Source organism: Cupressus sempervirens, chromosome 3, assembly GCF_028749045.1.
Source record: "Cupressus sempervirens isolate cs-2001-9-10 chromosome 3, ASM2874904v1, whole genome shotgun sequence".
NCBI classification, from domain to species: Eukaryota; Viridiplantae; Streptophyta; class Pinopsida; order Cupressales; family Cupressaceae; genus Cupressus; species Cupressus sempervirens.
The window spans coordinates 935,032,328-935,059,652 of record NC_143120.1 but is presented as its reverse complement, the minus strand read 5'-3'; the positions used below and the strand labels follow the sequence as shown (position 1 = coordinate 935,059,652).

The 27,325-nt window shown below is 31.5% G+C and overlaps 1 pseudogene; it reads left to right on the top strand.

The window, feature by feature from the left end:
* The first annotated feature begins 5,456 nt into the window (after positions 1–5,456).
* Positions 5,457–27,325, top strand: part of LOC149569821 (chaperone protein ClpB1-like) — a 72,403-nt pseudogene continuing 50,534 nt past the window's right edge.

Genomic DNA, 27,325 nt, shown 5'->3' with positions numbered 1-27,325 from the left:
TAAGCTACAAACTACCACCTAGAGCTATCCTAGAAAATGTTTGAGCCTTTCTTAAATAAGCAATTTTATGCTGCCTAGGAAGGTTATAGATACTCAAACTATACCTAGGGCCGACAGACCCTAACAATACATATAAAGTCAGCTAAATACATCTTTAACAAACTATTTTAGAAATTTTGGTAAACCAAACTTTTAAGGCCATAACTCTCAAACCATTTCTCTTATTGGCTATTATAACCACTTTTTAAAAATGTCATCTCTTGATCTACAGGCTTAAGATAGCTCAAGTGCCCTTCTGTTGAGTTTTTAGACCTCATCCGGGCACTCTAAGGCCTCCAACGGTGAGTTTGATGATTTTTTTGTTATTTTTTCCACTAAAAATCTGCAATAACTTCTTTGATACGTAAGCTAGAGTAATGAGATTTTTATGGTACGCTGATAACTCTAAAATCAACCTTTGTGTAGAAAATGAAAACATTCTAAGATCATATGAAAAACTTACGAAAAATAGCAAGTTCCCATTAATAGTAACTAGCCTGTCTACTGGTCCTTATTAAAATAGAAAAGATTAAAATAAAAATATTTTTAGGTGATGCAAGATTACTCTTACACCCAGGATGCTCTTGCATTAGACACCAGGAGTAATTTAAGAAGTGACCCCATCATGTCTCAAGTGTTCAGAGGAAAACCAAAATGCTTAACCTCCTCTTTTGCTAGCCATGATGAATCCTCTACTAGCCTCCCTTTCTATTTGACTAGATATTCCTCATAAGTTTTGTTCTTCGTAATTTTTCCAACAAGACTATCTAGTATCTTCTCAATCTCCCTTGTAGCTAAACTAGCTACTGGAATACTCCACTGTGCTTCTGCAACTTCATCTCCATCACCTCCTTCATAATACTTTGTCAAATCTAAGATATTAAATATTGGTGAAATATGCAATTCAACAGGCAACTCCATTTCATAGGCCTTTCTAGAATCATTCCTTTTCACTATCTGGCATGGTCCAAACTTCTTTATCTTCAACTTATTATATGTACCCACTAGAAAATGCTCCTTTCTCAAATGAACCATGACTTCATCTCCAATCTAAAATTATTTATACCTCATTTTCACATTTTCCTTAGCCTTATACTATATATTCATCTTTATGTTGTGCTTCTTTACCTCCTCATGGATGCTCTTCAAATTTTCAACAAATTATTTTGCTTCAGCACTACTTATCTCTCCTTCATCCAACTGCCTCAATTTAGAAGCATTTCTAAGACTACTCCCATATACAATCTGAAATGGTGATTTACTAATATTCCTGTTGACAAAATTATTATATGCAAATTCAATCTGTGGTAAGATCATATCCCATCCTTTTGGTTTATCTCTAGCCAAGCATCTTGGCAAGTTTTCCAAATTGTGATTCACAACTTTTGTCTATCCATCAATCTATAGATGATGCAATAAACTAAACTTCAAATCTATCTTCAACTTCTTCCATAATGTATGCTAGAAATACCTAACAAATTTGGCATCTTGATCTGAAACTATACTCTTTGGTAGACAATGTAGTCTCACCTCTTCTCTAAAAAACAATTCTACTACATGAACATCATCACTAGTCTTCTTGCAAAGAATAAAATATATCATCTTTGAAATCCTATCAACCACCACAAAGAAAAAGGAAAGAAGTCTTTCTACATTTTTGAAGAGGAAACAAAGGATGAATTTGATGAACATAATGATGAGGTGGTGTATGTTGCAATGAAGGATGAATCTGATGAAGATGAGGTAAATGCACTTGAGACTTGTGGGGAACAAGAATGATAGATGGATCATTGACAGTGGACATTCACATCACATGACTGGAGACAAAAGTAAATTCATTACCTTGAATTGTTATGATGGAAATAGTGTAAGATTTGGTAATGATGCACTATGTTTGATAAAAGAAAAAGGTTTTATCAAACTCACAGATAAGATTTTATGTGACAATGCTTACTATGTTGAAGGACTTAACTATAATTTATTGAGTGTGTCAAAACTAAATAATTTAGGATGTAAGGTTGAGTTTGAAAACAAGATTGTCAAAATATATGACACAAATGGGAAACTAATTGGAAAGGGTGACCAAACTAGAATTAATATATTGTATCTTGATATAGAGGATGTTACTTGTCTTGTTGTAAAATTTGATGTTGTATGGCTATGGCACAAGAGGTTATGTCATGTTAGCTTTGATAACTTGGTTAGTATCAATAACATGAAGAAAGTTAGAGGTTTTCCTAAGTTGAAGAAGCCTGATAATGTAATGTGCATGTAATGCCCCGCCAAGGGATCCAAAGAATTAATTTAAAATTTCACTAAGTTTGGTAGCATTTTTTTTTTAATACATGAAAGATAAACCATTCACAAATTATACATAGTAACGGAAGAAATAGAAACAATTCAAATAAAAGTAAACATAACATACATAACAGGTTACATTCTTTAAAGATCCCTTAAAGTTGAATCACATCTAAATTAACTATTCATCTAACATCACATCCTTATGAAATAACAATGATACATCCAACATTCTTAAACCATATACGAGTGTCCTTTTAGTAATTACATTTTAGATTGCTCAATCATCCACTGTACATGTTACAAGGTATAAAAAGGCTTTAAAGCATATATATCTATGTAAATAAAGTATATCATCATACTAACTGTAATCCATGATGCAGTAACATAAATGAAACCACACATCAAACATGATACATCATCATAGAAGATATAAATATCATAAAATATAACCATTTATCACAACATAATTAACTAAGTGCACGGTTCCTCCCAATCGTTAATAGCATCATTAGACCATCATGGATCCTAGCCATCCCTCCATGCATAACAATTCAAATCACCGAAGAGATCATCGGTATTAACATAGTAGGAATGTCACACCTGAATCATACTACATCATATGCAGAAAGTAATCTAACATGCCAAGTAAAGCATAAGATAACATCATCTAACATATGCAAATCATCAATGTGAGGATACACGTCCACCATCATAATCCATGAAGAAAGATGCCAACAAAGAATACATCAGCCTCGATGTCTCAGACGGATCTCAAATGATAAGAGTGGAAAAACACTACCACCCGACCACGTGGAACCTAAGTGGTCCACTCCCACCATGCTGAGGAGATAATCTCAAGTCCCATACAGGTTATCAAAATCACATAGCACAAAAATAATTTCTAAGACCAGGAATCCTAAAAGTATACTAACTCAAAGATTCCAATCACAAACTAACATCTAATCCCAGAGGCACACAATGACATGTAGGAAACCTACTTTGCAAGCGGAAAAGTGTCATCACATATATCATGTAGAAGTTACCCTGGCAGTTAGCTAAACTCCATGGGTCCCTACTAATCCTCATGCGGCCACTAGTATCCTCTCATACTGATGAGACATGCTATGAAATGCAAGGTCACAACCAAGCGTTCTCTCTACTCCCATCCTAGTCTGTACAAGCACTCGAGGCATGGGCGAGAACCAAAACAATTATCTTTTTAGGTTCATTTAATCCCCATTTAGTGTGTAAATGTTATCACTTATTAACAAAACTTACAATGAGTTACCTTGGCAGCCACTTAGGGCCCTGGCCCCCATTGTAAGCCACTTCCCGACACTACAAGCAGATAACCTACCCTAAGCTCATGGAATCATAAAATCACCCCAGTCATATACAAGTGACTGAAAAGAAATACCAAAAGATAATCCACAATAAGAATCATCAAATATCCATAATAAAAGCATCAAATCTCCATGAGCATCTGAAAAGCATCCATAAATAATCATGACCACAACAATTCTCTATTGGCAACTGAAGGTATCACTGATAATCAAAAGTATCCATTGGTTCTCTATAACCAAAATATATCTCAAAATCATACTTATCGAAGACTCCAAAATGGTTGAGTCAAAACATGTCACAACATGACATCATCAAAAGATAAATCAACACTTCAGTCTCATCATGGTGACTAGAAAATAATCCAAGGATAACTGATTGATGACTCAAAAATGGTTAAGACAAGTGTCTCATACAAATACATCTCAGCTTCACACATGAAGACTGAAAAGCAACAACAATCAGTAAATACAAACATTTCATAGAGCATACGATCACATTACCATGGTTGGGTTTAGAAAGATCGAGACCAAATAAGATCAACATGCCATCACATCTCATAACCCCTGAGCCTCTGGTAACAACCTAAGACTAGTCAACACTAGTCAACCCAAGAACTCAAAACAGAAGCATAGAGAAAACACAATGCAGACACATGTTTTGGTTTACTAAAATTACATAGTTGAATTAAGTGTAGAGTTTTCCAGTTTTCTGTTTGCAAGTATACTTCAAGTATATAAGGTTTATCATTTGACCTACAAGTCAACCCATTTGTTCCCTCGATAGCATTATCCTTCGATTATTTAAAATAATCTTCTAAGAATATCTTAAGGGTAAATATTTACTCATTAAACTAATCCTCATTAACCCTCAATTAAATACTTCGCTTTATTTTACTAAGATCCATATTCTAATCGAATAATTCTTCCTTAATGTTACTTCAACTTCTCAACATAATCAAAGGATCATTATCGTTAAACTATAAGAAAGCCAGTTATCAATCTTTGAATAAGAAGATTATAACTTTATTAAAATGATCAATTAAATCAATCAATTAACATAGGTACACAATCCATGACTTTTATCATTCTAATAATACTTAATTAAAACTTAATTTAAATATTACTAAAATTTAAGCCTTTTAATTTTAATCATTATAATAACTAAATCATCATTGACAACCATTATAATATCTAAAGTCATTATTCAAGTCACTAAAATAAGACTTATCAACTTCGATGTAGATACTTTACAATTACCCAACATCAATATTATCAATAATTATTTCATTTAAACCACATTGCATAACTTATTTATTAATTGAATTTAATTAATTTACAATTAATTAAATTAATTAATAATTATATTACTATATTATTAGCTCAATGAATATTATCAAAACTAGTAATAATGAGCAATAATCGATTTGATGAATAAAAGTTTTTCCCTCTGGCTCTTAGAATTCAATTGTAATATAACGTTATTTGAAAATGACCCCATCAAATTCTAATAGGTTACATTCTTTATTTAAATCTAACCAAATTAGTTTTATATTATTAAAATACCATAAAATGATTAATTAATTAAAGAAATATTTGATTAATCAAAATTTATTTATAAATATATATTAATTAATATAATATTATATTATATAATAACTAATATATACATAAAAATTATTAATTAAACATTAAACGAAATTCATTAAAAAAAATGATAAGTAAAATTTGAAATGCATAACACAATAGCATTTATTTAAAAAAGGCATCGCCTTTATGGAGGGGCCATGTGACCCTGCCTGCTGTCGCAAGGCCTACGATGGTAGTCGCAGTACCTGCGACTGCAGGCACGAAAGCCGCAGCCAGGTAGAGGGTACAGGCTTTGCCCTCCCTTGCTTAATGTAATTTTTTTTAAAAAATAAACATTTTTATCATATGCAATTCAGATTTTTATATATTTTTTATAACATTTTTCAAAAATATATTTCCAAAACAATACATTGTTTCTCACTGCGATATTTAAATGAGAAACGTTTAATTTTATATATACATATATATGTGTGTGTGTGTGTATGTATATGTGTGTGTGTGTGTGTGTGTGTGTGTGTGTGTGTGTGTGTGTGTGTGTGTGTGTGTGTGTGTGCGTGTGTGTGTGTGTACATGCAGATTGTTATCAATTACTACAACATTTTATAATAACATATATATATATATATATATATATATATATATATATATATATATATATATATGAAGATATGTATGAAGATATGTATACTTTAAAAAGAGAACATATATATAACTTTTAAACAAGAAGGGTTTTCTAATTCTTTAAAATAAAAATTTCTCCTTTAAATAATTGTTCTCTAAATATGTCCATTAATCCATCTAATAGATTTGTCCATACGCATCTGAAAATATAATTTGATAGAAAGATTACATCTAATCATCTAAATTTCAACTTAGAATTTCCATTTTAATTTTCAAATCTTGTCTATCTAATTTCACAATATAAATTCGAACCCAAACATGATTCAAATCTAATTTCTTTTCATGAATGGAAACTAGGGTTTTCTAATGTTTTCTTCTCAACCAAATAAAAATTAACATACATATCTAGATTCCAATTCAAATTGCAGATTCAATCACATATAACAGACACGATTACAGGAAGAGAAAGAGTGCAAATAGAATATGCAAAAATTATGAGTGCACCTAGACACTGATGCTAACTTGACATCCCTCAGAAGTCCATAGAAAATCCCTTCCTTCTCCATCATTTGCAATTCCTCCAAGATCCAAGCCAACTGAAATTCTCACATGATTAAAAGTACTTGAAGAAGTGTAGGAGCATGTAGAAACATATGAGCATGTAGAAGCATATGAGCTTCTCAAATGCATGTAAGCTTTGAAGCTTGTCCAAACACACTAGGAGAGCCTCTATTTAAAGGCCTCTTAGATGCATCTAGAATGTGTCTAGAAAGAACTAGAAGATAAGCATGACAACTAAGCATGAGTCTTCTCCAACCTTCTAGATGAATCATAAGGTTGTAGACACCATGTGCTCAAATAATATGCTAACTCCTAAGTGTAGACAACTTGTGCAAACTTAGAGTGCAAACTCCTGTGTTGTCCACATGACAACTCTCAAAAATTTGCAAACTCCTATGTGAACAAACATTAAAATATTGCACATTAATTAATATAATATTTACTTTACTCTTTCCAATTTAATTTATTTATTTATTAAATCTCATGCACTAACTTTAATAACTCCACTTATTTTATCTTAATATATTTATATTTTAATCGCATGAAATCTAAAATCTTTTAATAATTTTAATATCTTTTCCACTTTTAAATTTATTTTTGAAAATTAATTGCTAAAATATTTATTAATTTAAATAAATATTATCACATTCGAACTTTAAAATTATAACTTTTATTTTCAAATTTAATTATTTTATTTAATTAATTTCTTAATTAATTAAATTAAATAAATATTAAAATATCATATTAATTTTCCATTAAATTAAACCATTAATTAAATCTTTTAATTAGGCTTAATTAATAGAAAATACTCCAAAGACTCATAAGGTAAAAATACGAAAATCCATCATAGCAGAACACATACAAAATCAAACCAAAAGGGTTAATATCATGAATTATGTCATCCGACATATTCGGAAGGTACTCAACTTAGATACTTGTCCTAATTTTCAATTAGAACAAACGACTTAAAGGGTTGGGATTTGGACTTGAGAATTTATCTCCCCTCTCTTACCATTGAGATAATGTGATAGGGTACACTCATCTTGGCAATTCAGAGAAGTCGATACTCGGTACCTGCAACCTGCATAAAAACCATGCATGTACAAGCACAATATATATATATATATATATGCTAAGCTAAATAGGCAATGGCAGGAAGTGGTGCATCGTGTAGATCCTGACTAGCAGGTGACTATGACTCTCTTCCTTAACCATATCAGAAATGTCATACAATAAGAACAAACACGCACACCATACACATGCAAGTATGGGGTAAGTATTCATAATAAAACACATGTGATAATAAACCATCTAACTAATCAATAACTGAAATAATGTAATAATCATCATGCATACATGAAATCTAAAGTACCAAGCAATCTCATCATATAATAAACTGAATTTGAAACAATATCTGATAATCTCAAAACAATACTGCTAACTAACAACATAAAACTAGCCCTAAAAGAGTTCAACAATGATAGCAAAATGCAACCTAGGGGTAGGCACTACAGTGCAAACAATGTTAGTTAGAAAAATGACAAAGTTAAGTTTTAAGAGTAAAACTTATATCTCTAAAGGAATACTAGAGATTTTTCATATTGACTTGTGTGGATGAATTTATGTGCAAAGCTACAAAGGAGATAAGTACATGATGTTATTTGTTGATGACTATTCTAAGATGATGACAATTATGTTTTTGAAATAGAAATATGATGCTTTCCAAATATTTAAGTGGTACTTAGCAAGAGTTAAAAAGGAAATAGGTAAAAGTTTGAAGTGTTTGAGATTTAACAGAGGAGGAGGGTTCACATCAAATGAATTTGAGATATTCTATAATGACAAAAGAATTAAAGATATACATCTTCCCCTAGAACACCTCCACAAAATGGAATAGTTGAAAGGAGGAACAGATCTATAATGGATTGTGCTAGAACACTCATTAGGAGAAGAATGTTGCTCTAAAGTACTAGAGAGAAGCTATCTATACCTTGAACCATCTGCAAATCAAGAAGGTACTCATTCAATGACTTTTGAACTATGGTATGGATACTCACCCAATGTAACATACTTTAAGGTATTTGGAAGTAAATATTGCATTCTTAAAGATGTTAGGAATAGTAAACTTGATGCAAAAATTTAAGAAGGTATATTCCTAGGATACTCCACAAGAAGTAAAGCTTATAAGTGTTTAAACACTAATACCAACAAAAATGTGGAAAGTGCAAATGTGAACTTTGATAAATACATAAAAGTTTATGAGGCCAAACCTATGAAAGAACCAAAACAATACAAATTATTTGTATACTTTTATGAAGGTATGCCTATTGAAAAAGATGTTGTAAATCAAGCTACAAATCAACAGTGAGTTTTAGTGATTGCCGAGTCACACCCTATGAATGCCAAGTTGCATTCAAGAATCAAGCTACATTCAAATGCTAAATTATAGAATGAAGTGGATGCACATTCTGATTCTAAGATTAGTGAACATGAAAGGAATGTTGAGCTACCTACATAGATATACATAGTGAATCAGAAGTTGAAAGACAAAATGAAGAAACAAGAGTTGAACCAAGATTATCTAAGTATGTCAAAAGACATCATCCTGCTGCTCAAATTATTAGAGATAAAGATGTTAGACCAATGACAATAAACAAATTAAGAAGTGATACATGTTTTTTGAGCATCAAGGAACCCAAAACAGTAAGGGATGCCTTAGAAGATTATGATTGTCATAAAGCCATTGAAGAAGAGATTAAACGAATAGAGAAGAACAAAATATGGAGTCTAGTTCCTAGACCAGAAGACAAAAATGTGATTGGTACCAATTGGTTATTTAGAAACAAGTTAGATGAAAATGGTGAAATCACAAGGAACAAAGCAAGACTAGTTTACAAGGGATATGCACAAGAAGAAGGAATTGACTCTGGAGAGACATTTGTCCATGCTTCTAGATTGGAAGGAGTAAGAACTTTACTTGCTTATTCTGCATACAAAGGTTTCAAAGTCTATCAAATGGATGTTGAATCTACATTCCTGAATGATATATTAGAGGAATAAGTTTACGTAGAATAGCCAAAAGGTTTTGTTGATGTTAACAATTAGAACATGGTATGAGAGACTTCATAATTATCTTGTGAAGATTGGATTTGAAAGGATTGATGATAACATCAATCTATATTTGAAGATAGCAAAGGTAAAGATATTTTTTTATCTATATTTTTTGTTTATGATATCATATTTGGAGGTCAAGATGCTTTATGTAAGGATTTTGCAAATTAGATGAAGCAACAATTTGAAATGTCTATGTTTGGAGAGATCAATTTTTTTTTGGGATTGCAAGTATATCAAATGAAATATGATATATACATCACTCAGTCAAAATATGTCAAGGAAATATTGAGAACTTTTGGATTGGAAGATTCCAGACTAGTACGTACACCTATGGTGACAAGACATAGGTTGTCAAAGAATGATGATTCAGATGAGGTGAATCAAAGATTGTACAGATCTATGATTGAAAAATTGCAATAACTAGTACATAGCAGACCTTATATTACATTATTTGTAGGGATAGTTGCAAGATTTTATGCTAATCCTAGGGAGAATCATTTAATGGCTATGAAGAGAATAATGAGATATCTAATAGGAATAGAAGAGTTTGGTCTATACTATAAGAAGAATGAAAATTTTGAATTGAGAGCCTACACTGATGTTGATTGGTTTGGAAACATTGATGACAGAAAGAGCACCAGTGGAGGAGCATTTCTTAGGAAATAGACTAGTTACATGGACTAGCAAGAAACAAAATTGTACTTCACAATCTACTGTTGAAGCTAAATATGTTGTTGCTGCTATAGATTGCACAAATATTGTATGGATCAAATAGCTACTCAAAGGTATGAAGGAAGAGATCATAGAACTAATGATACTTTATTGTGATAATACTAGTGCAATCACTATATCAAAGAATCCAATGATGCATACAAAGACAAAGTACATTGCAATCAAGTATCATTACTTGAGAGAGTTAGTCCAAGATAAAGAGGTGAAGATGGAATATGTCAATACAAAGGAATAAATTACTAATATCTTCACAAAAGCATTACCTAAGTATGCTCATGAGTATCTAAGAGGTAAACTAGGGGTGATACCCCTATCAAAGGCTATCTAAGTAACAAGATGAATTCCTTGCATCAAACAAGTGATGTTCATATGTTACACATTGATCCAGAAGATCTTACTTTAGAAGCTGCCTAAAGTAATCAAATAGCTAAAACTTCAAATCAGTCACAAGCAAGGTGATAGAGGGAGAAAACTAAATAAACTAAAAAGTTTATATCTATCATGTTAAAGATGACAAGTCTTTGGCATTGTTTCCAAGGAAAGAGATAATTTGCTAATCAAGCTAGTATTAATGCAGAGGAAGAGTTTTACTGATCCTTAGAGGGAGATATAGTAAGAGGGAGCTATAAGAAATAATTTTGTAACCTAATCAGAAGATGGAAGCTGTTGATAGAGGGAGAAATTTCAGTACAAGTTTTTATTTTTGGTATTGTCTTATTGTTTTAACTTAGTCAGTTTGGTTAATTTGGTTGATTAGTTTGATTTTCCATCAATGCCAAAGAGGGTTGAAAATAGATTGAAAAGATCATTGTTGAGAGAAATTATTGAAAGAGGGAGATTGTTGAAGAAGACCGTGTTTCAATCATTATTTTGTCACTGATATCAAACCTGCTATTTGCTCATAAGACAAATGCTTATAAGATTCAAGTACTATCACTTATTTCATTGATGAAAATGATTTGATCAAAAGATGTAACAATAACACCTAGAGGAAAGGTTGAGTTATGATTATGTAATAAAGTAAAAGAATTAGTTAAGATAGTGATGACATGATGTCTTGGTAATCTACTCAAGGTTACAAAGGTTGGTTACACTAAGAAACTTTAGAAGAACAAGTTACACAAAGTTTGTCTGCTAAGCTTGATCAAGTGGATAGTAGGTGTTGAGAAAAGATAGAGAAAGCTGAGCAAAAAATTAGTTGGAGCCAAGTAAATGCTCATTCTAGTGTATGCCAAGTAGAACAATGGATATCAAGTAAATTTTAGTTGTTGTCAAACACCAGTAAACTTTAGTTCATATCGAGTAATTTCATAGTGGATGCCAAGCAATGCAGTATGTCTCGAGCATCGAAAGCTTGATAATGCCAAGCTACTAAATTATTTAAAAGATCATAGATTTGATGAATCTAAGCCAAAAAGTTTTTTTTTTTGGATTATGTGAACTGGGTAGAAGATAAGGTTGATGAGTTGGTGGCATAGAATTCAAGGTAAACCATTTTTAGGAAAATTCAAAGTGGATTTTAGGAGAAGTTTCTAGAAGATATATGAGATATGGGGTAGATACATTGTATCCTACCTATTCCATCTAAACCTTAAATTGGATGATGGAGAATGAGAAAAAAAATCTTAATTTCCTATTTATAGGAATGGTTGGTCATGAAGTAAGGTTGTCATGTGCAAGAACCTAAGGGAGATAAGGAGTCAAGGGTTTTGTTTCATCAAGTGACCTAACAGAAGAGTTTGCAATGGCATGTTAAGCAGAAAGGCTTAAGGAGATGAATGCTTGAAGGGTGAACAAGCTATCAGAGCTGTAAAATATGAAGGCCAAGTAGAATTGAGGACTGAATAGTGATCTATAATCTACAAATGAAGTTGTAAGTTGTATCAGATCAAAGTCTTATTGTTACTCTCTAGCAATTGTATAAGTCTAAGGTAAATCCTTTGGATTAAGGTTAACCTAATAGTCATTTGTAAATCCTTTAATTAGTTGACATTCCAAGTGAATGGTCTAAAGTCCTCTAACAAGGCTTACTCCTAATAGGGTGATTGAAATCCTTTAACATGGTCACATTTAACAGTCTATATTGTAACATTTAATTGGGTTGGCCTTTCATAGGGCATCACTTTGGAAGAGTAAAAAGAGTAGCATGTTACTAGTGGTTTTTTCCAAATTGGGTTTTCATGTAAATCATTGTGTCAATTGTGTTGATGAATCTGTTATGTTTCATGTTTTACATTTCTGCAAGTTGATTTGACAATAACCTACAAATTTTAAGTGATTGCATAATCTTATGGATGCATGCACGAGTATAAATGTTTTATGGGTTCACTAAGCTATAAAATGTTTTATTTATACATCTAGACCTTGGATAACTAATTCAATCACCCCCCCCCCCCCCCAAGTTATTCTAAAGTATTCCAACACACTTTGTCCTAACAAGTGTAACAAGTTTTGTACAAGTCTTTCATGCTTCACTAAAATTAGGATCATTTGGATACAAAGTACTAAGTTCCTTGAACCCAACCACCTCTATCTACATTTCTATCAGCAAAAATTTTCTTCTACTAAGAGTATCTACAATTTTGTTAGACTTCCCACTCTTGTGTTTTAAAACGAATGTATAACTCTATAAAAGCTCAACCCACTTCAAATGCCTTTGGTTCAATTTTCCTTGACTATTCAAATATTGCAAAGCTTAATGATCAATATACCAAAAAAACTCCTTAGGAAGAAGAAAGTGTCTCTGCTTCTTCAATTCTTGAACTATAGCATAGAATTCTTGATCATATACAAAATATTTTCTTTTTTGCATCATTCAATTTTTTACTAAAATAAGCAATAGGTCTACCTTCTTGGCTCATAACAGCTCCTATTATAGTACCACTAGCATTACAGTCTACTTGAAACACCTTGTTAAAATTAGGAAGTGCTAAAACAGGCTGCTTAATAACTTTCATTATTAATAGATTAATACTCTTATCTACTACTATAGTCCACTTAAATTCTTTCCTATCCCCTCTCATGGTTTCAATCAAGGGCCCACAAATACTGCTAAAACCTCTTATGAACTTTCTATAAAAACTAGCTAGTCCATGAAAAGATCTTACCTTTGTCACACTTCTTGGAGTAGGCCATTCAAGGATAGCCTTCACTTTCTCTGGAACCATTTTTAGACCTTCTATTGACACTACAAATCGAAGGTACACCAACTCCTTTACAAAACTACACTTCTTCAAGTTTATCAACAACTTTTCTTCCCTCAACTTATCAAACACCTTGTGAATATGGATCAAGTGCTCCTCTAATGTCTTACTAAATATCAAAATATCATCTAGGTAAATAATAACAAAGTTACCTAGAAACTCTTTCAGTACCTCATTCATGACCCTCATGAAAGTGCTTGGTGCATTGGTTAGCCCAAAATGCATGACTAACCACACATATAGTCCTTCTTTTGTCTTGAAAGCAGTCTTCCACTCATCATCTTTTGTGATATGAATCTAATGGTATTCACTCTTCAGATCTATATTTGCAAAATAGTTAACTCCACTCAAATTGACCATAATATCATCCATCCTTAGCAATGAAAATCTACACTTGATTGTGATCTTGTTGATAGCACAAGAATCTATGGACATCCTCCATTCTCCATTCTTCTTTGGTGCTAATATGGCTGGTACAATAAATGGACTTAGACTCTCTTGAATCAACCCCTTCTACAACAACTCATGAACTTTCATATTCAACTCTTCACTTTCTGCTATTGTCATTCTGTGCACTTCTTTTTTTGGAAAGCTAGCTCCTGGAACTAGATCCCTCCAGTGGTTGATCTTCCTCATTGGGGGCAATCCATTAGGTACATTATCTAATACAATATCAGAAAACTCTTCCAACATATATGCAATTCTATAGGTACCTCCTCTACTTCTTCTTTACTATCTTTAGGAATTATAGCAAAACACATATGCTCATGCATCATACCTTTGAGAAATTCTTTTCCATCAATAAAACATATTCTACCAGTACGACATACTTTTTCTTCTTTCTCCTTCAATTTTTTCAACTTATGTTTCACTCCATCCTTGGTCAGAGTCTAGGTATTTTCTCGCCCATTGTGTACAAAATGCCTTTCAAACTACCACAACCTACCAACAACATATGACCTATGTCCATAGGTATGATATCACATAGTACCTTATCCTAGTAGCTTCCAATCTTGAACTTCACTGAGCACTGCTCATTGACCATGACCTTGTGGTCATCTTGCACCCAAGCAATATGGTATAGACATGGGTGCTTCTATCTCTTTAGCTTCAACTTGGTGAGCATCATTTCTAACACTAGATTATCAGTACTTCCACCATCAATGATCACATCACAACACTTATCTTCACATCTGCACCTTGTATGGAATAAAAATTTTCTTTGATAAGGTTCAATCTCACCATTCAGCATGACTCTTCTATTAACTAGGACTTATCCTCTTTCATCATCTTTAGAATGTGAGGATCTAGCATCAACATGTGCAACTCTATCCTGGCCTTCTATTCTTTGATCTATCCTTTCTTAGCACTGGGTACATTCAAATGCTCTATGCCCTTCTCCATAGTGAAAACATTTCCCATAGAAGCCTTCTCTTCTAGATCCTTCTCCTCTGCCTCTTCCTCTTTGATCTCTATTGTTCCAATCATGGAAACAATTGCAATTGTTTCCCCTTTGGTTCTAACTACTAATTCCAACCTCATCCATGTTCTTTTGATCATCATTATGCCCACCAAAGATCATCTTCCAAATATTCTACTGCAACCTCTTCCTCTATTCTTGTTGTCAAACTTCCTGGTCAATTTTTCCTCAACTCTTGGGGAAAATTCGTATGCCTCCTCAATAATATTCATTTGAACTAGACTTAGCTCATCTTGAATACTTGGTCTTAACCCATTAAGATAGTGGGCCACTTTCTCCTTATCAACTTCTACATGGCCAGTTCTAATGAGAACTTGGCATAACTCTTTGGTATACTCTTTAACAAATTTTTCTGCTCTCTTCAACCCTTGCATCTTCTTCAATAGATCAAGCTCATAATGTATGTGAATGAATTATCACTTTAGTTTAGCTATCATCCACTCCCATGTAGTGATTTTTCCCTTTCCCTTTTTATTTCACTCCAATTGAACCTCCTACCATCAAATCTTTGTGTGTCCCTTCAATTTTTCCTTTATAAACTTGACCCTATCAAGATCATCAATATCTTCATACTTAAAGTACTCCTCTAGTTTATTGATCCAATCAATCAGCTCCTCTAGGTTAAGATTTCCCAAAAATGTGGGAACTTCAAACTTAGGTCTTTTTTCAATCTTGGAGATGGCCCATTTAGAACTGCCTTGGCTTCAGCATTTTCTTCTACTTCGTCCTCATCTTCACTTTCATCTCTTATAGGAAGATTTATTCCTCTATGTATTTGTTTTTCCAATGCTTGCATTTGTCATTGGAGGGCTCTAAAACCCTGAAGTGTAACACCTATAGCTTTTATGCCATGCTCTCTTTATGGAGGCATTTTCATGCTTTCACTGAAACCCTAGTGCAAGTTGCCTCACAATCGACAATATGTCTACACACTTAGTACAAACCATGTTCCTAGTGCGAACTGTCTCACATTTAGTAAACTCTCCACACACTCAATCACTCTATCTTTGATACCACTTGATGAAGGGTGCTCCCCTTAAAACCATAAACTCATAATAGCAACAAAAAAATAACAACAAAGGCAAGAACAAAATATGGACTTCTTATTTGTGCTACAAATGCAAAATTGTAGAATTCACAAATACAATATAATAACCCATATGGGTACCTTCATTATAGTAATCTGTAGGACTAAGTTGTGATCTACCACCTAGATCTGTCCTAGACAATGTTTAGGCCTTTCTTAAATAGGCTATTTTATGTTGCCTAGGAAGGTTCTAGATGCTCAAACTTAATACCTAGGGTTGATAGATCCTAACAATACATATAGAGTCCACTAAATACATCTTTGACAAATTATTTTAGAAGTTTTGGTATCCCAACTTCTGAAGGCCATAACTCTCAAACCATTGCTCTAATCAGCTATTATAACCACTTTTCAGAAATACCATCTTCCGGTCTACAAGCTTAAAATAAGGCATGTGCTCTTCCATTGAGTTTTCAAACCTCTTTCAGGCAGTCTAAGGCCTCCAATGGTGAGCTTGAAGATTTTTTTGCAAATTCTTCCACTGAAAATATGCAATAACTTCTCTAATACTTAAGCTAGAGCAATGAGATTTTTATGGTAGGCTTATAACTCTAAAATGAACCTTCATGTAGAAAATGAGAACATTTTGACTCATATGAAAAACTTACTAAAAATAGCAAGTTCTCATAAATAGTAACCACCTTGTCTACTAGTCCTTATTAAAATAAAAAAGACTAAAATGAAAATATTTTTGGGTGATGCAAGATTACTTTTACACCCAAGATGCTCCTGCATCAAGATGGTGGTGGTGATGATGATGATCAAAGTGACAAATATGATGATGGTGACAATGATGATGATTATGATGATTATGACATGGATGAAGATGATGATCAATGAAATGTCTATTGATGTATGATCAATGTCAAGTATGGTGGAGTCATGATTTATTTATAGAAATTTGTTTGACTTGTATGTTTTTATAACTAAGTTATTATGTTTTGAACTCTACTAATGGAGTATATATAATGATATTGCATGGCTACCACACATAAAGTAGAGGTAAGGAATTAAAAAATATAAAATGATTTCAAGGAATGCATCATTTAATTTTTGTCTTCTATGTAATTTGTAGTATATAGAGCATTGTAAGTGGATAACTTTTCATTGATTATCATATGGGTGAATTTTAGCAAGGTGACAAAATTTTTCTTTCAAAACTATATGTGCAGATATAAACATTAAGTACAAAATGTCCAATATTTTTTTAGATATACACATTAATTAAACCAAACTTTTGACTTAGATAAATTATTTACATATGTAGGCTATTCAATGCCTTTGACTAGGATCTTGCATAAACACATGGATCAACAAGTATAAGTTAGTAGACCCTATAGATACAATTTTTTATTTGCATTCTTCTCTTTACTATCAACATCAACCTTAGTCCTAGTATGTCTATCATTTTATGGATTGCAAGTATCACCAAATAGGTAATTGTCTAATCTACCTTCCTTGAGTGAGGAAAATGAAGGAATAGAAGACAAAAGTGAGACATCTAGTAGGTCTAAAATAGGGATATCAACTAGAGGTCAAAAGATTAGAAGAAAATTCAATAAATGAATTTATTTTTTTCTTGCTCGAGGGGGTCATGTTCTTAAAATAATGAGAGTGAAGGTGATAGGAAGGTTCCCTTAAGATACACAAATCTTCAAAAAGAATGGGTACCCAAGGAACTACCTCCAATTAACACTAAGTTTCTATTAATGAAAGGATATATCACATAGCTCCATCTTCATCACATGGTTTGGGCCTATTTTTCATGGATTTCTTAAAGGTTAGTTACAATAAAGTTGTTGAATTGATGGAGTATATAGGAACTTGATACAATTACAACAATTGGATGTGGATTGTGCAATACAAAAAAAGTATGCGTAGGTATGCATTGTCACTAAATTATATACAAAGCAAAGAAAATGATCAAAGTAAAAGGCTCGCTATGTATATTGATGGAAGGCCAAAAGTAATAGGGAATATTGTAGGATTTATAAATAGTCTATAAAGTTTATGCAAATTCTAAGTTTCATATCTGAGATAATACCTTTCTTTACTATTGTTGTTATGATCTTCTTCTTCAGAATGTAGGAGGTAATTTATAGAATATTAAATGTTATTTTGAAACTTGTTTGTCTTTGCAATAATTTGTATAGGTTGGATTTCCTATGGATCAAACTATATATTTATTGTGTGTTCTTTATCCACAAATATACCCTATATTAATATGCACCTAAATGAAATTTCCCTAGAAGGGACATGTCTTTTCCAAGGTCAACCTTTGACTAATTCTAAAAATTGGCAACTAAGGAGAGGACTTTAATTATTTAACAAACTAACTAAAGTGAGAATTATTTAACTCTCGATAAAGTTTTTAGGAAAGTTGATTACCAGGAATAAGCACAATTAAATATAGACCTCTAAATCATGCAAGAACATGTCTTTTCAATCTTTAACCATATTATAATGATCTATCAAAGTTACAAAATTAACACTTCCTCTTCACTTGTTAATCATACTGAGAGATAACATTTCTATGATCATTAATTAAGATGAATAAGTATAGATTGATACTTTATATGTATCTGAATCTTCTTACCATGCGGTATCATCAAACACATGATATTGTGTCATATTACTATACTTGTGATATGACTTGTCACTCATAATAGTGATAATGATATTGCATGGAATGCAATATACAAGATAAAATTGGAAAATTCATCCTTTATACAAGTTGTGACTCATAAGTACTAGTATTCCTATATCACAACCTAATCCTAAGTTAAGATCTACCAAAACACAGGATAAACTCTAGAGAATAATAAAATTCCCCCTTACCCAAATTGTGATTTACAAGAATAACTATGTCTACATCACAATGTGATCTTGAACTCATCTAGATCTGATAGTAGAACTCTACTGTTAAGCACATTATCTAAGAGATTGCAATCTCTCATAATTTCTTTCATACAAGTGTTCATTATCTCAAAGATCATCACCTCTTAAATAATGAATACAAATGGTGGAGCCCATAATAGTCAATAGCCTGACAATAAAATTATTTTTATTAATAATTTAAAGAATTCAAAAAATTTATAATTTAACCATAAAAAGTTTTTTTTTGAAGTGATCTATCTTCACTTGAGAGAGAGGTTTGGTAAGAATATCTTCTGTCTAATATATACTACAAATGTATTCTGATTTTACAATATTCTTGTCTACCATATCTCTTACTTAATATGCTTGGACCTATCATGGAAAATTGGATTCATAGAAAGCTTGATGGAACTCTGATCATCACAATAAATAATTGTAGGATTCATGGCTTGACCAAATAATCCCACAAGTAACTTTCCAAGCTAAACCACTTCCCAAGAAGCCATCGCTACTGCAATGTAATTGGCATATGTGGAAATTTGAGCTATTGAAGACTACTTTATGCATATCCATGATATCATTGTTGATCCTAAACTAAAACAACATCTTGAAGTATTTTTTCTATCCTTAACACTTCCACCCCATTTTGAGTCTATGAAGCCATATAAATCCAAGTCAACTTTCTCATATTTGAGCCCAAGGTTAAGAGTTTCTTGTAAGTATCTCATGATGTGTTTGAATGCAACTAGGTGAATCTCCATTGGCTCACACATAAACTGGCTTGAGGCATTAACAACATATCAAATATTAGGTCTTCTATTTACCAAGTACATAAGGGACCCAATCATCTATCTATAGAGAGTAGAATCTATGGAAGGTGATTCTGCTACTACTTCTTTAAGTTTATGTAGATTAGTCTCCATTGGAGAACAAATAGACTTGCACTTCCACATTCCAAATCTCTTCAAGTATCTAATGTATAGTTCCCTTGATTAAGTATAATGTTATCATAATTTTTTCTTACTTCCAATTCTAGGAAGTAATGAAGGAGTCCCAAATCTTTCATCTCAAATTCTCTGATTAGATCTTTCTTGCATTGATCTATGAGATAATCATCACCTTTTATTAGTAAATAATCAACATACAATATCAAAATTATCATATCATCTTTATTCCTTTTATAGTATGGATTTGGATTAGTTTCATTCTTGGAGAATCCTAAGCTAGTGAACTACTTATAAATTCTTTCATACTGAGCCTTGGAGCTTGTTCAAGTTCATAGAGAGCTTTCTTGAGCCAAAAAATAAAAATTTTAAGATCATGAGTTTCAAAACCTTCAAGTTGCTCCAAATATACCTCTTATATAATCTTTCCATTTAGAAATTTTGTTTTTACATCCATCTGATTTACTTTCCATCTCTCCAATGTTGCAATGGCTAGGATTGCTCTTACAGAGGTGTATCTAGCAATAGGAAAAAAAAATTCTTCATAATCAATCCCCTCTTTCTTAGAGAATCCCTTGGCTACAAATCTAGCTTTACATTTTTCAATGCTACTATTAGTAGCATGCTTTATTTTAAATATCTACTTGGAAGAAACAACAAATTTTCCTTCAGGCCTTGGAACAATTCCCCAAACATCATTCTTCATAATGGATTGGTATTCTTTTGTCAGAGCATCCTTCCAAGCTATATGTTTAATAGCATCTAAAACATTGGTTGATTCTGATTTAGACAAATCATTTATATTTGTTGTATAACTAGAAAATCTTTTGGGTCTTTTTCTTTCTCTGATTGTTCCAAATGGTGCAGCAAAGTCTTGTGCTTCCTCTATTGTCTTAATGGCCCAAAGTGGTCTTTTCTTAGAATTTTGAGTTTTTTCAAGATTATGATTTTGAATTTCATCTTTAATTTCTTCAATGTTCTCCCTTTGAGACTCAAATTCATTATTTCTTTTAGAACTAGGTAATGGAGAGGGTTGTTTAGAAATTAGGGCTCATTTGAATGGTAAATCTTCTTCAAAAACTACATCCCTACTAATTTCAATATTTTCTAACTAGTTATGAAAATCCTATATGCATTAGATGTTTCACTATACCCTGCAAAAATACCTTTCCTCCTGAAGGGTTCTAACTTAGTTCTCTTTTCTTTTGGAACATTTATATATACTAGGCACCCAAAAATCTTAAGATGACTTATATTGGGTTTAACATTAGTAAAGACTTCTTCAAGAGTTTTATCTCTAAGGTAGGTGTGAAGACTTCTATTTTGAATATAGACAACAGTACAAGAGGCTTCTGGCCAAAGATAATATTCTAGATTTTGATCAAATATCATAGCTCTTGCAACTTCTATAATTATTCTATTCTTCCTTTCTTCTACCCCATTTTGTTGCGGGTTATAAGGAATTGCATACTCCCTCTTAATTCATGTTTCTTTACAAAACCTTTTTAAATAAATGAGGTTTATTCCCCTCTATTATTAGTCCTAAGAGTTTTAATTTTGTGTCTTGATAAGTTTTTAGTTAAGGTTTTAAATTCTTTAAATCTCTTCAAGATTTCTTTTGATTTTTTTCATTTTAAGAAGTAAATCCAAGTTTTCCTAGAGAAGTCATCTTTAAAAAGTATATAGTACCATAATCCTCCAAGACAAGGAATAAACATAGGTCCACATAAATCTAAGTGGATTAATTCCAAAGCATTGTTAGTTTTTCTAGTGCTATCATGAAATGAAATTTTGGTGTTCTTACCCAGAGCGCATCCTTTGCATATGCTTGAGTGATCTTTATTTGGTTGAGGTAAACTAGTAATATTTTCTCCATAGTTGATAAGGTTTTGAAATTTAGATGTCCTAACCTTCTATGTCATATTTTGCTTATATCAGCAGCTTCATGAATTAAGGCTTGAATAGGTCGACTACATTCTAAATTTAATTTATACAAATACCTTTTTCTTTGACCAATCAATTTTTTTTTCTAAATAAGGAGTTCTTAGCCTAGGTTATTAATTTACTATCCATGAATGCAACATTATGTCCATCATCTTCAAGTATTGTAACTAAGATTAGATTTATTTTTATTCTTAGAACATAGAGTACTCCTTTGAGACGAAGAGAACTACTCAACTTTAGTTTCAAGGTGAAATTTCCAATTTCTTTGACAAAATGTGTTGAATTATCACTAATGGTGACTTTTCCATTAACCTTTCCTAATATAGAGTTTAGTGATTCTTTGTATCCTGTAATATGTTGAGATGATCCACTATCAGTCACCCATACCTTACTTGAGACTTCATTTGATAGTGTCAAATACAATACATGATTCTCAAGATCATGGTTATCTTCTTCCCTAGTAATGTTTGTATAGTTAACTTGCTATTTATAATTCTTAGGTTAATTCAATCTATAGTGTCCAAACTGATTGCATCTAAAGAATTTTATTTTGGATAGATCTTTCTTAGGTTTTTCATTCTTTTGATTACCATTTTTCTTCTTGAAATTATTCTTCATGCCTTTATAGGAATTTGTATTAAGAACATGAATTTCTTCATCATTTTTTTTTAGTTTTCCTCCTTTATTAAGTTTTTTGGATTCTTCCTAAAGACAATCTCCCTTAAGTCTATTGAAGTTAGGAAGATTATCTCTAGCACTTACTCCTTGTGTGAATGTTTCCCATGAATCTGGTAATCCATCTATAGCCATCAATGTTAGTTTTGTGTCATTAATGACAGTTCCTATACTTGCAAGTTCATCTCTTAGGTTGGCAACCCTTAGGAAGTAAGAATTCATCGATTCTCCCTTCTTTATTTGTATATGATTTAGTTGCCTTCTTAGTGTGAGAACTCTAGTTGCATTGTTAACCTCATATGCATTTAGTAATGCATTCATCATATCAAATGTTGTTTGATGTTTTGTTAGCATGGCTACTATATCATTTTTCACTTCATCTAAAATGATCTGAATAGCTTTCCTATTTCCCTTACACTAGATAGTTTTATGAGGTTCAATAGTAGGTTGTCTGGATGCTGAATCAACAAATTGTTTTAATTGATTTTCTTCAAGAATCATCATGATTATGAATTTCAAAGTATCAAAGTGTTATTTCTAATCAAACCTATCCTTGGGTCGGATAGGAAAATGATATTAGATATATATCAAGTATGATTACTAAATTTGCAGAGCCTACGTTTGACCACCAAGGCTTTGATACCATGTAAAGTTTCTATAAATTCTAAGTTTTAGATATGAGATAGTACCTTTCTCTACTATTTTTGTTCTAATATTCTTCTTCTTTGGAATGTATGAGGTAGTTTTTAGAATATTAAATGCTATTCTAAAACTTTTTTTTTCTTTGCAATAATTCTTATAGGGTTGATTTTCTAAGGAGTAGACTGTATATTTATTCTTTTTTATTTATCCACAAATATACCCTATATTAATATGAACCTAAAGGGTATGTCCCTAGAAGGGACGTGTCTTTTCCTAGGTCAACGTCTGACTAATTCTAAAAATTAGTGAATAAGGAGGGGACTTTAATTAGTTAACAAACTAACTAAAATGACAATGATTTAACTCTCAATAATTCTTCTTGGAAAGCTGATTACTAATAGAATAAGCATCATTAAATATAGGCCTCTAAATAATGCAAGAATAGGTCTATTTGATTTGTAATTAGATCAATGTGATCTATCAAAGTTACAAAATTAACAAATAGTTGTTGACCTGTATCAACTAATAAGTGGTCAAATTGTATATTTGAGACACACAAGGAAAATTTTGTTTTTGTATGTATGATAAAATTAATAAGTGCAGGCGAAGAGCTTCTAGTAGATTACAATTTGAATTTTGTTTAAATACAAAAAAATTCCCTATCATGGGACTAGTAAGTATAACATTTAAACGGATTGCCTCCAATTAATATTGACTCCAATATACAATCTACTATTTTATTAAAAAAAAAATTGGTAAGTCTATTACTTTAATTTTGCTACTCATTGCTAAGAATTAGTAATCTTTTTCACAAGGTGACATGCATACACCACAACACACAGGCAGGGATGTACCAGCTCACACACCTTCTTTAGCGAAGGTAAACCTTAATTATTGCAATGTAGAAATTATATAGAAACAAATGCCATATTATTATGTTCTTTTCTTTATGGCTTTGGAGTTATTTTGATGGAATTTTACTAATATTGATGTCACAACTCAATACTTATTGATAAGGAAAAGAAAAAAATGATAGCAGATCAAATGCGACCTAAAACACAGGCATCATTTCTAGATGACATCACCTATAATGCAAACCCTGTATTCATACAAAAATACAGTGATGAAATTCTTAACATTATCCTCGAGAGAAACATAACTAAAGAGACAGAGTGTTACATCCCAAAACTTTGACCTAATTTTAAACTTGCTCATAACTATTGGATTTAACAAATTTTTTCTTTCATGATCATGTGAAGTAGGTAGTTATTTATATCCATTGTATTAACTATTAATGAAGGTGATCATTAACCATTAACTGTTATATGATGTTTAGCAGTTGCTTGATTTTGAAATTATGATTAATAATTTTTTAAAACATTTATATGAAAATTATTATGGAATTGCTATTATGGTGGAGGTGTTTTCATGGGTGATTGTAGGAGAAGAAGAAGGTGGGGGAGGGGGAAGCATTTCTAAATAGGATCATCATAATGGGATACTTGCTTAGTCTAGTCAATAGGATCGACAGTATGACCTTAAACTTCTTTGGTAAGGACTTGATGACTTGAACACAAGATATATCTATGGGATATACATGAGCTATTATATAAATAATTTGAGAAACATAAAATAATTGAGTTAAAATATAAAACATACCTCAAAGGATTTAAAATGATCTTTCACCATATTATTATTATTATTATTATTATTATTATTATTATTATTATATGTGTGTGTGTGTGTATACGTACATATAGATATAAAAAATGAAGTGGCACCATTAAATTATTTTCTTATAATATAACAATGTCACCTTACTAATATATTTACATGTACATATATAAATATAACATTATAATAATATTTAAATTATAACCTTCCAACTCTTTTTTCATTTTTTTTATTCTTTCCTTGTTTATAACCAAATAAGAACTTGCCATAATAAATTTACAAATTATTCTTATGTTACTAAAGCCAAGAAGTCATGACTTGTTCCTTTTAATGGAAGTTGTGAGAAGAAGGCGGACATCATATTTTCAAACACCCAACTACCCTATTTGCTACATTTTTCCAGTATTCCTTCCACCTCCCCATAACCCCCAATTTCATATTTTTCTTGTGTTGATTCTCTACTATTACCAATCTACATTTTCTATCCATAGGCAACACCATTCTAAACTATGTCATATGTGTCCTGATCATACTAAGGTTTAAATATCTATGCACTTTGGATATGTCCACAACAACTAAAGGAGAGATGGTTACCAAAATGACTTGCAATACTTTAGAAAAAATACAAATTTATAATAGGTCATATGAAAACCATTCTAGTTCATGTTATTCCCATGTTTATTTATTTTTAACAAAGCAATTTCCATAGCTATAGCTATAGTGCATCATCATTTATAACTAAATAACTTTAAAGAGCTACTTAGCAATAAGCATAGTGAAGTGTCTATAGCATGGATTCATAAACTATTTTGCCAATAGACTTTAAAGTTAGTTGTTAAATGTTTATGCAATTTTCTTTCTTTTAAAGAAGATTGTCAAATGTTGGAAGATTACAATATTCATGAATCAATAAGAGCCAGATTCTCTGAAATTCTGAACACCTAGGACTCATTGGTTGTTTAGCTAAAGAAGTGAGATGAAATCCTGCAAGGATAAAGAGAGTGAAATTGATACTTTAAATCAAAATAAATAAAATCTTACTTATTAGCTCATACTCATCTCTAAAAATGTAACCTATTCTCAAGTTGAGCAGTGGTGATCAAATCATTGAGCCAATCAAATATCCTTGGCCAAGGTAGTCTAAAGGCATGTTTTCCATCTAATGATCACTTGATGGTAGTGGTCCTAGTTATGCAAACATGTTCATTTCATAACTTTGTAGACATTCTAAACAATAGGATGCTCAGATGGTTGGACTAAGAACATCCCAAGCCTGATCCTGAGGTAGGTAGGGCCTTTCTAATTCAATATATCATGTGGGGATAAGTATGGTCTGAGGTTGGGAGGTTAAGCCTATGTAAATGCTTCTCCTCTAAAAAAAGTGGAGGCTTGCAAAACTAGCTAAAGACCTTTTGGATGATACTTGTATGTTCTTTTCTTCTTTTCTTGTTAAGCATTTACTTACTTGTATGTAGAAAGGATAGTTAATTGATAAATTAGTTATTTTCAGTTTATCATAAATACAATTATTTTTAGTTGATCATTAATCTAGTTATTTTAGTTGATCATAAATATAGTTATTTTTAGTTGATTAATATAGTTATTTCAGTTTATCATAAATACATATATGTTTAGTTTATTGTTAATCTAGTTATTTCAGATGATCATGGATATAGTTATCTTAGTTAATCATTAAACTAGTTATTTTCATATGATCATTGATATGGTTATGGTTATTTTAGTTAATTATTAAATCAGTTAATGTCATATGAAAAGGATTTTAGTTATCTATCAATGAAAGTTGGAAATTTTTTATTTAAACTATCTTTGTTTTTAATATCAAAAATTGTTCGTTACATAGAGGCACTGAAAGAAGAATTTATTCTTAGAGTCAGCTATTTGAAGGTAAGTAGTAATTAATATTAAGTAATAATAGAAGTCCAATAGATTTTTATATTTTATACAATCTTATGGATCATGATCTAAAATATTATGTGTTCTTCTACAGGATTTTTTGACACTTGCAAGACCGTGCGGTCAATATGGTGAGGGTTGTAGCACACAACCTTCATGTAAGTAACACTTTCTCTTTACAAAATTATTGAAAATTATAGTATTATTACACCATTAATCTTATTTAAGGAAGATTTAGTTATGACTAAGTGTTATTCCATACTTGGGTCTTTGTTTGAACTAGTTTAGGTTGTGCTTGATGATGAAAGCTGAGAGTGTTATGACCATTGAGTTCAACTAAGAACTTATTTACTATTAATAGATCCATTTTTAAGTTGAAAATTGTATGAGGTGTAAGATTTATAGTTTGAAATGTAGCTTCACATTCTATTATCAAAATTTATAACTGAATGCAACTTTTATATGATATACGATTCCCTATTAGAATTGCCCCATAACCCACAAGTCCTAGGATCAAAACCTGGCTTTGATATGTGTATGTTATCAATAGAGTATTTTGTAATTCTATTATGATTTTTAAGGTTATC